This window comes from Rhodnius prolixus, unplaced genomic scaffold (assembly GCF_049639745.1).
Source record: "Rhodnius prolixus isolate KJV_2025 unplaced genomic scaffold, Rpr scaffold_5, whole genome shotgun sequence".
NCBI classification, from domain to species: Eukaryota; Metazoa; Arthropoda; class Insecta; order Hemiptera; family Reduviidae; genus Rhodnius; species Rhodnius prolixus.
The window spans coordinates 23297888-23314799 of NW_027411624.1; the positions used below are offsets into that span (position 1 = coordinate 23297888).

Below are 16912 nucleotides of genomic sequence, written 5' to 3' on the forward strand. Positions count from 1 at the left end.
ACGAAAAAGAATTTCGTGTGTTGCTTAAACACTATTTTATGAAAGGCAAAACGCCTCAGGAGACTAAAGAGAAGCTTGATAAACACTATGGTGACTCTGCGCCTTCGATTAGAACAGTTTATAAGTGGTTTCAAAATTTTCGGAGAGGCCATATGGGCACAAGTGACGCTGAACGTTCTGGACGCCCTGTTGAGGTTACTACTCCAGAAATCATTGATAAAATCCATGATATGGTGATTGATGACAGAAGAGTGAAGGTGCGTGAGATTGCTAGTGCTGTGGGCATCTCGAATGAACGGGTACATAATATTTTGCATCAACATTTGGACATGACAAAGCTATCCGCAAGATGGGTGCCGCGATTGCTCACGCTTGACCAAAAACGAAATCGTGTGAAGTGTTGCAAGGACGGTTTGCAGCTGTTCCAGAAGAATCCGCAGGACTTTAAGCGTCGTTCCGTCACTGTGGATGAAACATGGATACATCACTACACTCCTGAGACCAAAGAACAATCTAAACAATGGGTTACCAAGGGGGAATCTGCGCCAAAAAAAGGCGAAGACCGTTCCTTCGGCCGGAAAGATTATGGTGACTGTCTTTTGGGATTCGCAAGGAATAATCCTCATCGACTATCTGGAAAAGGGTAAAACTATTACAGGTGCATATTATTCATCGTTATTGGACCGTTTGAAAACCGAGCTGCAAGAAAAACGCCCACAATTGGCCCACAAAAAAGTCCTTTTCCATCACGACAACGCACCAGCTCACACCTCAGCAGTTGTGGTCGCAAAATTAATGGAAATAGGGTTCCAACTCGTTTCACATCCCCCCTATTTTCCAGACTTGGCTCCCTCGGACTACTATTTGTTCCCCAATATGAAGAAATGGCTGGCGGGAAAAAGATTTTATTCAAACGAGGAGGTGATTGCAGAAACGAATGACTATTTTTCAGACTTGGACAAATCCTATTATTCGGAAGGGATCAACAAACTAGAGCAGCGTTGGACGAAGTGTATAAGCCTAAAAGGAGACTATGTTGAAAAATAAAAAAGGTATACCCCAAAAAATTAAGTAGTTTTTATTTTTGCACGGACTTTTCAAACGACCCTCGTATATCGATGTTTTACTTTGCAGCAACTCAAACTTTTTAGAGCTAAATGTAAAATTGTTGCCAAACTTCTTCCCTAGAATTGAGCGTTTCCCTCACTGTTGAAAATCAACCCAATCCAAATAATTATTTAACGCAAATTATAGTGCAATTAAGATATTTCAAACTACGCACAAAATTGAATATGTAAATCTTTAGAAATAAACTCTCAGTTGACGGTGAATTTCTTTTTTAAAAGTCAAAGTAATACTAACTACCTAGAAGAGTGAAGCCAACAATGATTTGAGCCGAGTTTTACAAGGGGGGTGGAACTTAAACGAAAGGCCGTTTAAGTGAAAAAGCGGCTAATTGTATTAAGTGAAGGTATTTTTCTACATCACTAAACTCTTAAATAACTTCAAATAACTATTTGACCAAATAAATATAGTTTTACAAGATAAATGGTAACAAATGACTGACGCAACAAGTAAATTTGATAAATGTACAAAGAATCAAATTAAAAAACAGAATACTGTAGATCATAAACAAAACAAAAATCAAAATTAAGGACATCTACTCGTGTTATAAGTTGGTTAATGAAAATACCGAATGAGTTGAATTCGAAGGATGCCCAGTTTATCGTTCGACTAGATAATTGCGAGGCCATCGTCACCTCAAGTCCACGAGAAGAATTTGTCGGAAAGGTTGTGATTTAGGGGTTATGGATCAAGGAAAGCTTGGAGCGAAATTTTTCATTCAGTTTGATCTACTTCCCTACAAAATCCAGAATTAAAGTAAAGAGAAGTGTTCAATTAACATAAAAATTATTGAAGTAAGAGAAAAATGAGTGTGTTCAAGCCAAATTTTTGTTAATCAAAAGTAAAATAAAAAGTAAAGTAAAGTAATGCCTATTTTTTCAGGCGAGCTTTACGTCAAACTACGAAATTAGGTGACGTGTACCGAGGCGACTAGCAAACATACTTAACTATAAAGTTCTCAAATTAACCAGTTAAGCGCGTTTGACGTGTATACTCGTTGTGAAAAATATAAAATTGCTATTAACTATAAAAACTCGAAATTTTAATAAAATACAATAAGAATATTATTTGGTAGGATGTTTCCTTTATCTTACCAATAGAACTGTGGTGGGAGTCAGCCAAATGATAAGTGGTTGGAACATGTTTGGTCTCCGCATTAGAGATTGGGAATTAGGCACACAAATAGAAGCTCTCAACCCTTGTGCAACGCCGTTTTTACCTCTTAGATAGAGGTTCAGACCTCAGTACGAGCATGATTTCATTTTGCACAGAATTCAAAGCTCTTTTCTTCCTTGTAAAAGCTCTTGCGTCTCTAGTTAACTAGAGCAATGCGTAGTGAAGCGGTGCAAGATTTTGAATGAGCACAGAATCCTCTGTACTCTCATGCCTCAGAGACTGCAGAAAAAGTGCTTGCAGTGACTATTATGACGTTGTTGTTTGGTTGTTTTGCCCTGCGTTCGACGTGTGTATACACGTCATTGTCTGATTTTAATTCCGCACACTGTGGGGGTTTCTTTAAAACTAAATTCCACGCTTAACTGGTTAACCATTAAATAAAATCCAAGGCCTAAACCAGGAGAATCGAACCCACTAAAACCAACAAAACATCTTAGCTATGCGGGTCTAGCCTATAACCGCTCGGCTACCGTGGCACCTTTGTTAATTACTTTTCGGTATTTCCATATTTACAAAAAAATCTACTAGTTATTTATGGAAATATTTTACTTTGATGATTTAATCCAGTAAAATAAACAATACTTCTCGCTTTTTTTAAAAGAAATAACGATTTCTTTAGAGGGGCGTAAACAAAAAAACAAAAAAAAAATGCTTCATCCTTTCTAGAGGGCCTTGCAACAAGAAAGAACTCCCTCTATTTATTAGAAAAATTAAGATATCTTAGCCGGAGAAGATAACGAGACAGCAGAAAAATAGGGTCCTTCAAAAAAAGGGAAGAAGAATATATTATTCATAATTTGATAAAGGGGAAAAAAGCTTGGCTGGGTATGGGGGATAAAGATTGAAGGAATAAAGATGAAGGAGGCAAGAACTGAGGACAGAGAGAGAAGAGCTGCAGGCAACAGTATCTTGGCAGTGCCCTTCTTAATAAGGGATGGCAGAGACCTGCTCTGGCCTAGTGAATGGAGTGATCTCTCACCAGGATGACGTCTTCTTAACCACCTCCTCCATTCTTCTCCTCTCCGCTCTCTCAACAATCTCCTTAAATCTAAGTTCTTCCAACGTTTTGTAGGACAGAAACTAGCACACACCCTCTTTGCACAAAGAAATATCAAGGAAATAGTAATCAAATACCCAGAGTTCTATTTCGCCCTGTAATCTGTAATCTGCTCTTTTCAACGACAGATGGATTACCCACTCTCTTTTCTCGAAGGTAATGATATCGTAGAAGGATAGAAATATTACAGACTGCAATCTATATAAAATGGTGACACCATGAAAGAATATTTTCTTCAAGACAAATTTCCCTGGAATTCCTACTTAACTTATTGGACAATTAATTGTACCTGATCTGAATGATACAAACAATTTTTTATACAGGAAATTTTTAAATAATATCCGGTAGAAGGATTGTAGCTTAAATCTAGGTATCGTTCGCATTGTATCATGACTACTCCAATCTCTTTTAGTCATCTTTGGTTAGTGAATTCAACGCCCTCTAATTAGTCAGTATTTGCTAATTTTGTAATCACTTATTATTAGGAATGTCTGGAAAAATATATAAGATCATCATCATCAGATATAGAAGAGATGATGTGAAAGTTCCTGCTGAAGATTCAGATAGGAAGATTAGGATATTCCTAGTGAAGGAAGTGAAATAAATTTGGCTGGAAGGACGAGCATTTTCTTGGAAAACGTCATGAATCCAAATTGAGAGAAAATCCACTAGAAAATAAATAATTAGACAGCCGCAAAATATTTTGGGTTAACTCCCCGAAGTCCTTTCAAATGCAAAAACTGCTAAAGCGGGATTTGAATCTTGGAATCACTAAAGATACGAGGGTCGTTTGAAAAGTCCGTGCAAAAATAAAAACTACTTAATTTTTTGGGGTATACCTTTTTTATTTTTCAACATAGTCTCCTTTTAGGCTTATACACTTCGTCCAACGCTGCTCTAGTTTGTTGATCCCTTCCGAATAATAGGATTTGTCCAAGTCTGAAAAATAGCCATTCGTTTCTGCAATCACCTCCTCGTTTGAATAAAATCTTTTTCCCGCCAGCCATTTCTTCATATTGGGGAACCAATACTAGTCCGAGGGAGCCAAGTCTGGAGAATAGGGGCGATGTGAAACGAGTTGGAACCCTATTTCCATTAATTTTGCGACCACAACTGCTGAGGTGTGAGCTGGTGCGTTGTCGTGATGGAAAAGGACTTTTTTGTGGGCCAATCGTGGGCATTTTTCTTGCAGCTCGGTTTTCAAACGGTCCAATAACGATGAATAATGTGCACCTGTAATAGTTTTACCCTTTTCCAGATAGTCGATGAGGATTATTCCTTGCGAATCCCAAAAGACAGTCGCCATAATCTTTCCGGCCGAAGGAACGGTCTTCGCCTTTTTTGGCGCAGATTCCCCCTTGGTAACCAATTGTTTAGATTGTTCTTAGGTCTCAGGAGTGTAGTGATGTATCCATGTTTCATCCACAGTGACGAAACGACGCTTAAAGTCCTGCGGTTTCTTCTGGAACAGCTGCAAACCGTCCTTGCAACACTTCACACGCTTTCGTTTTTGGTCAAGCGTGAGCAATCGCGGCACCCATCTTGCGGATAGCTTTGTCATGTCCAAATGTTGATGCAAAATATTATGTACTCGTTCATTCGAGATGCCCACAGCACTAGCAATCTCACGCACCTTCACTCTTCTGTCATCCATCACCATATCATGGATTTTATCAATGATTTCTGGAGTAGTAACCTCAACAGGGCGTCCAGAACGTTCAGCGTCACTTGTGCCCCATATGGCCACTCCGAAAATTTTGAAACCACTTATAAACTGTTCTAATCGAAGGTGCAGAGTCACCATAATGTTTATCAAGCTTCTCTTTAGTCTCCTGAGGCGTTTTGCCTTTCATAAAGTAGTGTTTAATCAACACACGAAATTCTTTTTCGTCCATTTTTTGAAAATCACTCGACTTCCTCGATTCAAACGAATGCCAAACACAAATAAATAGACCGATCTGGCTGAAACTTGGTGTGTGTTCTTCCAAGAGATGCTACTAACTAAACATAACCTCGATACGCGCCAGTGGTGCTATCTCTCTGACTTTGCACGGACTTTTCAAACGACCCTCGTATTTTAGATCTGATCTTAATGCATGCTAATAAAGGTCTTACTTGAAATAAATTTACATTCAATTGTCCAAGTAAATGACTTGGAAGGAAATGAGAAGGTTCTTGACAAAAATAAAGAAGCATAACCTAGACATCAACTAAGAATAGAGAACCTTCGTGCACCTTTTGCAACTTCTTCTGGGTAAAAGAGAAATAGAAGTAAATAAGTTAGTTAAAATAAACAAATGGACAGAAAGTTGACACAAAAAAATATATTGCCTAAGATTTTGAAGATTTATTATTATATCTCGACATTTATTATGATAAATGCACATCAAAAGTAAAGAAAGTCCTATCTTTGTGATAAGAGTATACTCAATCTGTGAGAAATCTGTGATGAGGGATTAAGAGAATAAACTCTCCGCTGAACAGCATAATCTTATACGTCCAGAATGGATCCTTCCTTTCTAGTTTATCTTACAGATATGGGCTACATTGTTTACGTATAATATAAGTATACCGAAAAACATTCGGTTCTAGGAAATCGATTATTTATAGTAATCTGATGGTAAATGGCGTTACTTGATACGTAACAAACTCTTGATTATGCAGATGGCCATGCAAATAACGACGTCCAGCTTGGTAATTGTGTTGTTCAGAATTAGGTATCTACCTCGCTGAGGTCATAACATCCTTATATCCTTAAGAGAATTCTAACAGACCTGGCTCCGTTCAATTTAAAAACGTATTCAGTTTAGATTTCTCCTCAATTTCTTTGACTTTATTTCATTTTAATTAGTTTAAATTAAACAAGTCTGTGCTCAGTAGCATCTTGCTGCATTTACATGCAACTATTTACAAATAGGAATCAACTTTTTGTTTACAGGTTCCTTACTGGAGCCATAGATCCTAGTTCAACTAAACGAACATTATTTTGAAACACAACATGAGCATTATATCAGGCAACTCAACAAAAGGGCCGCATTAAATTGAGACACACTAAACACTTAAAACAATAATAGACGTTAAAGCCCTTCCAAAAAAAAAAAAAAAAATGCTTGAAAACAATACCATAAATCGTGTGTTGAGTTGTTGGAGGAGTAAGGGATGTAAAACAGCAGGAGCGAACTGCAGACGGGGCAGCCTCTAAGCTCAATGTATTATAGACTGGACTAGCAAGGGGTGCCTTGAAATATTGGGCCCTAACAGCCATGTATCAAAACATGGTTCCACAAGCCGTTTACATAACTAACCCATTATCTCTTGTAAGTGACTTTATATCATAAACTGGTCTTTAACAAGCGTTTACGCACAAACAAAAAATAAAAGAAAAAAGAGTTAACCGCGCTTTATTTCCCCAAAATTTAGTTAAAAATATTTCCAGTCCGAGATGAAATTAAAAAAAAAAATAATAAATAATAAATCGGCTTAAAGTTTGATTACAAACATACACTGGCTTATAAAACTGGTTTTAAAGTCGTCAGACAAAGTCTAAGCTGGATTAACGCAAAAATTAAAGGAATTCTTTGATGAAGGCCTCGCTTTTTGAAAAGGTCCTAGCTTAAAAGAAATACAAACATTTGTGAATCGATTTTTTTGGTGTAAGTGCCAGCAAGATTTTGTTTTAACACAGCGAGATATCAAAACTCACAAACTTTAAAGTAAAGATCTAGGATCAGAGATCGGCGAACCTTTTTTGAGACGTGGGTCAAATTTTGTTCATTTTTCTTTTTTTAGTACTAGCTCTTGGGTCACTAATGCCCATTTGCACAAGAATTAAGTTTAAAAATTTTAAACTGAATATTTTTAAAACTAAACATCTTTAAAATTCAGTTGGCTTAACGAGTAAAACAGGACGAAACAAGTGCTATGGAAGTCTCTTTTTACAAACATAACTGAACAAAACCTTACAAAAGTGTGTTTTATCTGAAGAAAAATCCTAATATGGTTATTAGCTTTTGGTTGTCGATTTTTTTTAACAAACAAAATATTAGTAAAATTATACATTTTATTTGATATTTTGTAAACACTTTTGCTTTATTTCAAATACTACAAAAGCATTTGTCGTCATTTGCGTTTTAGAACTGTAATGATCAAACTAAAGGTTATAGATAGCATTTAAATTGCTTTTGTGTCAATGCGTGATTGAAAAAAAAATACAGATAGAATATAAATTATCCACACAATTAGAAAATCTTAATCAACCCGCGTAAACAAACAAATGGTTGCCTAGCAATTGTGGGTCAGTGTCTGACCCGCGGGTCATAGGTTCGCCATCACTGATCTAGATCTAGGAAATGCTTCAAATATTGGTGCATAATTTTCTGCTGTGTACAGAAACTCACTGATCAAGCCATTCTACAGGAAACACTTAATATGATTTTTCTCTTACAAAAAAAGCACAGTTATAAGTAGGGAACGGATTCGTATGTATTTACATATTTTTTTCTAGGCAATTTACAGACGTTTTTCTACTAGAAGTATTCATACTGACACTCTTTAAGCCGTTTGAGCCTACTTTTATTTCACATATTTCCACATATTTGGATGTTGTCGCATATTTATACATATTTGATTAAAATAAATAAATATTTCTACATATTTAATCAAAATATGTACATATTTTTCATTTTGGGCATATTTTCATAATTGGGAGGTGGTTGACAGGAACTGTGAACCACAGACTGTAGGGCTGTGAATCACAGTGGTTAAAAAAGTGTTCTTAAAAGCACCAAGTCGCATTAAAATGCTAAAAGATCTCAATCCAGACTTGTGCCTTCCACCAGAACCAATATTGACAAGATGGGGTACTTGGCTGGAAGCAGCTCAGTATTACTATGAAAACTACAATAAAATCAAGAATGTCCTTTCACATCTCGAAGACGAAGCAGTAGCGATAAATACAGCCAAGTCTTTATTCGAGAAACCTAATTTAAGGAACGACCTTGCATTCATTTCTGACAATTGCGTATTTCTTGCACCAAGCCATTACCCAACTTGAGTCCCAAAATGTTCGACTGACAGAAAACGTGTCCAACGTTAAAAAAGTCATCGAAAAGGTGGAAAGAATACCTGGGAGTAAGGGAGATCTGATCAGATCAAAACTGGTAGAAGTACTGAGCAAGAACAAAGGGTGGGAGACCATCTGCCAGATTTCTGATATTATCAGTGGAACAGAAGTCACCTCAGAACATCGTGTACCCTTTACAACCAACGAGATAACTTCTTTCAGCAAGGCACCTATAACATCTGTAGATGTTGAACGATCTTTTAGTCGTTACAAGTCCATCTTATGCCCAGATCGTCGTCACTTTACGTTCCAACATTTGAAATTTCATGTGGTTGCAAACAATTTCGAAGAGTGAAGTTTTCAAAATTGAAAATTTAACACATCTTTTTATAAATAGTAAAAATGTTCTTTGTTGTATAAATCATTATAACTTGTAAAAACAAATTATTTTGTTCCTAATAAATTATTATAAATTGTAAAAATGTTCTTTTCTTGAATAAATAATTATAACTTGCCCCCCCCAAAAAAATTCCATTTTCATAAAAAAAAAATGTCCATTTTACTTAAATATTCCAGAAAATATTTTAAGAAAATCACATATTTTCCACATAATTGGCGAAAATAAATGCATATTTTAATTAAATATTTGTCATTTTTAAATACATAAAAATCCGTTCCTTAGTTATAACTAACGAATTATTCAAAAATATGCCGATATTGCCGAGAGAGAACACCTTTAAAATTTTTCAAAATTTTTGTTAAAACTATCTAGGAAATACTCCAAGATGCATTTTTCAGGTTGGAGGTTGGACATACTCAAAAAAAAAAAAAAGTAAACGAACAGTCTCTTTATGGCAGAAAATTTTAGCCATGCCTGAAAATAGATTGCCACGTATCTGTTTATGCTGCGCTGCTTGACAACATTGATAGCCCTAGCATCCCTTTTTAACTAGACCGCTGATTTGCGAAAACAATTTGAGATTATTGGTTCCGATGATGTCTGGAAAAAACAGAATACACCTGATGGTAAACTCACTGATATCATGGCAAGATTTAACAATAATCTTATCAGTAAGGATGTTGAATCTCTGTTAAACGCCAGATTTAACACTTTCCTTAGGAATATTAGCAATTTTGATTTGGGTGAACATTACGTTCACTTTAAATGTCACATTGACATGATCAGAGTTGCCAGCCAATTAAGTTTAATGTCTGAGAAGAAGCCTCAACTCTAATCCTCAGTAGGGTTTATAAGTATAATACTGATTCCCCCTGCCCGTTATTTGGGAACAATAAAGATGATCTAATTCATTTCCTAATTATCTGCCCCATATTAGATGTCTTAAGATCCAAGTATCTATCTACAAGCGCAAAACATTAACTTTTCTCCCTGTATTCAACCTAAAATTGTGTTGGAGAGTCTCTTATGTTTCGAATCGGTAAATAAAGTTAAATATATGTATTTTTTTATAATTAATTCTATAAAAATTAGAAATTTGCTTTCATTAATTTAATAGCTTTTGTTTTATTTGTAAAAGTGAATTTATTTTTGTTCTCTTTTTTCCATGTATTTTATCCGAGTAAAGGCACGGGTCAAACCCCTTGCTACAATTGTACATTATAAGCAAGTAACAATAAATAAAAAAAAATAAAAATATAACTAACGAATTTACTTTAAGCTGGACAATTTTCATGTTTATTTGCGAACTCAACAATTCATAACCGCATGGAAATGTCAATAAAAATTCAATAAGTTATAACTCCGAACTAAAGAGAAAACTATGCTTGAGGGCATGAAATACGTTCTAGATACTGACGACTACCTATCATTGTGTCAGGAAATAGTAAAAATAATAGGCAAAACGTCCAGAAATACTTAGATGTCGAAGCTATATTAAATTTCAAATATAATGAATGCAACAGGGAAATCAGTAGACATTGAGGTGAGGCAGACCTATATGAGCTAACATAAGTAATTAAACGAAGATTAATCAGCTAGCTATAAATCTCCAGTAATAATTTTTTTAAATTGTATTCGGATGGTGTGACTTATAAATTCAGAAAACTATATCGAAACAACAACCATATACCACACATAAATAAATCTGGCAAGAAAATATAATAGTTGCGAGATTTCTAGAAGATGAAGGAAATATTCCTGGTGCACTTATCTTACAAGTACCAGCCACTTTACACTGCATCACTCAAGAGGAACTCTATTGCAGTGTAAGTGCACTTCAAGACGTACTAGAGACAGGAAGTGACATTCAGGGGACCAGTCAGGCACCAACCAGCCTCGTACCTTCTCTTTGACCCATCGACCTATTTTTATTTTACCGTCCGTGTGGTCGGCGAGTGAGCACCTATCATTCCATTTTTAGACCCCTAATAAAAGGGTTAGTCCGCATAATTTCACCTACCTCACATTTATTTTATTTGTACCAAAAGAAATATCATTTTAATTACATGAAGTTTATAGTATTTACTCTAAGACGAAAAATCCTACCACCCATCATCTTGAACCAAATTCCTATACCAGCTGTGGACAAAGTACGCTCGCTACCTTGGACTGTACCTAGACAAACGGTTGACATGGAATCCCCAGACTAGACTGAAAAGACAACAAACTAACCAACGCTACAAACTTCTCGCCAGACTATTAGACAAACGAACTAAACTCAAGCTACAAAACAATAGACTGTTATACCTATTGTTACTGCGACCTATTTGGTCATACGGCATCGAACGAACTATGGGGATAGATTTTTTTTTGGCATTGGCTTTCGCCATACAGCCAGCATCGTCTAGGTGCTTATCACTAGAATATCACTCACTCTCCATTCTTACCTACAAATACATTTGCTTCACACATTCATCATTCTACTATATACTGTTATTTACATAAACTACTGCTAATGGATGGAGCAGCACTCTGTGCTCCTGCCATCCTTATAGCTTAACCAAAATTAAAATCACGTAATCCTTCTCTAAGCATTTTCTTCCATTCATTCTAATTCGGCTATAGCTTTTAAATACATTCATATTTCATTGCTAGCTCTGCTATCGACTTAAGCACATAAATGTTGGTGGAGAATGTTATGTCTTCGTAGCGAAATGGTGCATCTAAATACCTGTATATATCGTCAAACATTCGTTTCCTTTCTACCACATAACGTGGACATATCATTATTACATGTTTGAAATCCTCCTCCTCATTGCAATCTACGCAAAGAGGAGAGGACCTTTTGTTGATCCTGTGTAGATACGATCCGCACACCGCGTGGTTCGCTCTCAGCCTGCTTATTGTCGTAACAACCCATTTATTAGTGACAGTTCCTTTAAACCATGGTTGTCTAGGTAACTGATCTACCATAGTTTTATAGAATCTACCTTTATCACCATTATTGTAATCTGTCTGCCATTTTTGTAGTGCTGATGGGGATAGATTAAACGTTCCAATTCTTTACGCATCCAGACATTACAGTCAAAAATACTTCGAAAACTACTTATCGCTCTGTTCTACATTTCTAACCACACCATTTACAATGATCTCAAAATCCATTTCATTAACGACCTTACTAAAACTCGTTTCTTAACATTTCATTTCTCTACAGCAGCTCATCCTAATCCTTTAATTGAACACTTATCTTCTTTCACATTACCAGGTAATCCTCCAAGGAGATTGAAGAGAAGATGGCCCCGTGATCTACTCTTATCGTGAGAGCAGTATAGCAAGAGCACGTTAATGGAGTGTCGCCAACGGGGGCCTTCTCAATCTTCAATCAACACACTATATTAAATCGCATTTGCTTGTTGCAACAACCGTTGCAGTCGCAAATTTCAATAAAAGATTTAAAAAAAAAAAAAAAAAAAAAATTACATGAAGTAAAATATGTCAGAAAGAATTATGTCGCTGGACCTCCAAACGAATTGGACGTTTTACCTTCTAAATTTTCAGGAAGATGGAACAATATGCCTCTTCTAATTTCAGGGCTGCTAATATCCACAAAAAATAAAAAAATAAAAATATCGATTAACAAGTTAAACATTCCACAGTGTCTGATACTTCCGTTCTAGTGCACATATTCCGCCCTTTTACGGATTTTCATGTATCTTCTTCGGTTTGATTCATCAGTTTTGGCCCCTTAAAAAGAAAAGGTGAAAAATTTAATCAGAAAAATACTATGTTTTCCGAGATAATAATTCAATAAGTAATTAATAAATTGATAAAGCACTTCACTCTGAAGATGGAAGAGAAAAAGATAATTCGTTTTAAAAAGGCCCAATGAATGAATTTTTAAAATCACATTCTGATGATAAAATTTAAGAAAAATTATATTGTCTAAATTTCATTTCAACAGTTAATTCAAGCAACAAGACAACCTGCATCAGCTCTTTGTTCTTAGCATTATTACATCTATTCAAGTAAAGGGCAATAATACAGAGACAAATATTAAATTCGTATAATATGCAGATTCATTAATGCATTCATTGATGCGAACAGATTCATTACTAAAGCTAAGGAAGTTAATCAAATCTTATTCAATTAAATTATATTCACAGTGAGAAATTCAAAGCTACTTGATGTATGCTAAATAGGAAATTAGCAGCGTTCTCCGCGCCGTGTATTCTACAATCTTTGCGCAGCTAAAAAATGAAATTCGCGATATTATTTTTTACATCATCTGCTCGCCAAACAGTTCGTTCTTTCATTCTTCCTTAGTTTGATTACTGCTCTGGAATTTTCAAGGAATTTGGCCATGAATGCGTGTACTCAATAAGATATCCTGGTTCTTAAACCATCTTTTTAAAGGCATTACCTCTTAAACTCCTTTCTTATCCCTTCTACCTATATTCCTTATTTCAGTATAATCAAAAAGCATAGTAATTCACCAGATCCTTTCAATGAAATACATTCATTCTTCCACATCCTATCTTCATGATCCATAAATCCCTAACTCTGTCCCTTCCAGATCTCTCTGCGAATAAGTAGCAATTAAAAATATCTCCCACACTTTAAACCATCACTTTTCCCAATACAACCGTCTTTGTATTAAAAATAATTAAGTAAATAATCAAATAATTGTATCAAAGTAGTTTAATCTATTTTGTACATAATCAAACTATTGTTAAATGTAAGCTTTTCTGTAAAATATATTTCAAATCTCTGAAAATGAGCTAGTCCTAAGATCGAAAGTTCGGAATATTAAGTAAAAAAATGTGTCTAAAAATGGTAATAATTTCTCTTCCATTTGTTTTTCATATTCATATATCGATCATATTATTAACAGTTATATAAATATATTTGTATATACCGAAATCTATGCAGCGTTTTATTATATCCATTCTAAATAGTGCTGCACGAGACCGAGACGAGGCGAGACTTTATGCAGTCTCGATCTCGGTCTCGGTCTCGGTCGCTCAGGTCTCGGTCTCGGTCTCGGTCTCGGTCTCGTCAAGATATCTCGGTCTCGGTTTTTTTGAATTTTTGTTTAAATATTAAAAGCGGTTTGCTATTAATAATCTTTTCAAAAAATGTTATTATTTTCTAATAATTATTTTAATTTATATATTGGTGATGAAAATGTGTGTAAAAGAAGACAACTACTTACACTTCAATGTATCATATGTTACTATTACTGTTATATATCTTTATATAATTTCAAAAAGATGTTAAAAACGAGCCAAATGAAAGACCCAAATAACATATCTGCCTTCTATAACAAGTCGATTCGTGAAATAAAAAAATACACCTCCCAACAAACTTCCCGCTCCATTAGTTATGTCTGTTGGTGAAGATAAAGAATCTGATGATTCACCTTTTGGCGACGACGAAGACTGCATCAATATTTTTGCACCATTTGCTCAAAAATCAGCAAATATCACCGAAGCATGGAAGACAGAAATAATTAATTACACCAAATTAGACCAAACACCAGTAGACGTTGACATTTTAGAATGGTGGAAAACACTTGAGAATTCCTTCAAAAATTTGTCTAGAATGGCAAAAGATATTTTTAGTATCTGTGCAACTTCAGTGCCATCGGAAAGATTATTTTCGCAAGCTGCGATGATAATGACCAATAGAAGATCTTCTCTAACTTCTGACTCAGTAAAAGCTCTTTTATGTATCAATGCTTGGGCAAAGTGTAACTTAAAAACGAAAATTTGTGGCAATATTTTTTAGGTGCATAGATGGTCTTTTTTTTCAAATTCATTAATTCTAAAATTCTAAAATATAATTCAAATAATATCAAAGTTCAAAGTATTAGATTATTAATAGTGAAATTTATGAAATTGAATGAATGAATGAATGATATGAATAGTGAAATTTAGTGAATTTATGTAAAAATTATGTAATTCGAAGGGGGCCGCCACGGTAGCCGAACGGTGCGAGACCTGCGAAGCTAATGTGTATTGTGGTACTGGGTTCGATTCCCGGTCTTAGGCCTTGGATTTTATTTAATGGTTAATATGAGAAATTTACAGTAAAGTATGTTTGCTAGTCGCCTCCGTCCGCGACACCTAATTGGTAGTTGGACGTAAAGCCCCGCCTGAAAAAATAGTCGATTACTTTACTTTGCTTACTTTACTTATGTAATTCGAAGTCAAATAGATGTAGTAATATTGAACATATATAATAAAATCGTATCTTTTAATAATTAATTCAATACCCGTAATGATTATTTATTAATAAAGAACACAATTTTATAATTTTGTAGCTAAAAATTAATATTTGAAAAACCGAGACGAGACCGAGATTTCTCGACGAGATATATATCATGTCTCGATCTCGGTCTCGGTCTCGGTTGCTCAAGTCTCGTCTCGGCCTCGGTACCGAGACCGAGATTTGTCTCGTTTCTCGTGCAGCACTAATTCTAAAAAAAATTCTTTTTTTTATCTTACATTTGTTTTTGCAATAGAATGAGTTTTTTCCACTTTTTCTGTGACGATTATTATTTTATACACCTTTTCAATTATTTTAAACATATTTTGATTTTATTTAATGTGCGCAGTATTTAAATTGCAATCTGTAAAAAAATGTTTATAGGTTAGATTGTAATAGTACTTCTTTCCCAACACTTTATGTTAGTAATTATTTTAAAGAAATTAAATCACATTATAAAATGTTTAAGTATTGCTTATGAAGTATAAGAATTGCTTCTGAGGCAGTTTCTTTGGTTTTGAAAAGTAGCAATATTCTCCTGAGGAAATCCTTTTCTTGTGATTTTCTTCAGCTGTTCATCTCCTCTCTATTTCGACGCTAAAGGGTTATAAAAGTGGTTTTTCAATTATTGTTTGGTTTTTGTTTCTCGATAGGTTATTTACTTGTTACTACGTAGGAAAACACCTTACTGCCTATTAAGGTAGTAATTAATCGAGTAATTGTACTCGATTCAAGAGGTGCATTTTGAGATATCAAATCCTCAGGATAACACGTCAATAAGACCGTCTTCGGTGCTTTATGCTCACGGCCATTTTCATTTCGTTCGGCTTGAGATACGACAGAAATCTGATGGAATTAGGCGGATTATTGAAAAATAATAATTAATAACAATTTTGCTTTTTCAAAATTCCAGAAGTTTTCTTTAAACTCTTAAGAAATAAATTCCCAATTAAATTTACAAAATGCTGAAATATAACAACCATCCTTTTTGATAACATTTTAGAAATTCCTGGACCGTATAATAATACATGATGGGGGAGAGGTGTGTTTGTGTTTATATAGGACCTTCAAAACATGGCATACATTACAATTTAGTAAACATTAGCAGATAGTCAGACGTACAGACCACAGATTAACATACAAGTGGTAGATGTCTGCAGAGAAAACAGGAGTATACAAAATTTACACAGTAATTTAGTCCTCCAGCGGGCAGAATAGCAACGGTGTAGTGGGAGATGACACAAAGAGCGAGGCTATATAATTCAGCTAGTACAAAACCGCGAGATGGTGTCATGATGAATCAACATATTCCCTACAGCGGCTTACACCTTTTGCCTCCCTCTTTGATGGACCACTAACAGCCTCCTCCATTTCACACGGGCATTCATCACTATTTACTGCTAAATAACTGAACCGTATTTTCATTAACATAACATTCATGACGTATTAAAGTTTGTAACTAATATTTGTTTTACACAGAAAGATAACTATCATTAAAGTATGGCCACAAAAAGTTGGGGTGATCGACTGAGTGCATCACATGCAACTGATGTGTTTCGATGGACAGTGACTGACAGAAATCTGATAGCACAAGGCTGTTTCTAGGGAAATAATAATTACCAAAAATTTTTCTTTGTTTTCCAAAATCATCGACTGAAAACCACATCCTCTTACAACAATTTTCGAGTTTCTAACTTTTACATCTTTCAAAGTAAGAATTCAAAAACATATTTATCTGTAATTAACTTTATGTAGATCATAAAACTTCATATTACGCCAAAGTGGGATTTGAGAATTTAAAATAAAATAATCGATCTATCTGAAC

At 35.0% G+C, this 16912-nt stretch overlaps 1 protein-coding gene across 17 annotated transcripts in view; it reads right to left on the reverse strand.

Moving 5' to 3' along the window:
- Positions 1 to 16912, reverse strand: part of LOC141458826 (uncharacterized) — a 559501-nt gene that overhangs the window by 262585 nt on the left and 280004 nt on the right. The window lies entirely within an intron of this gene.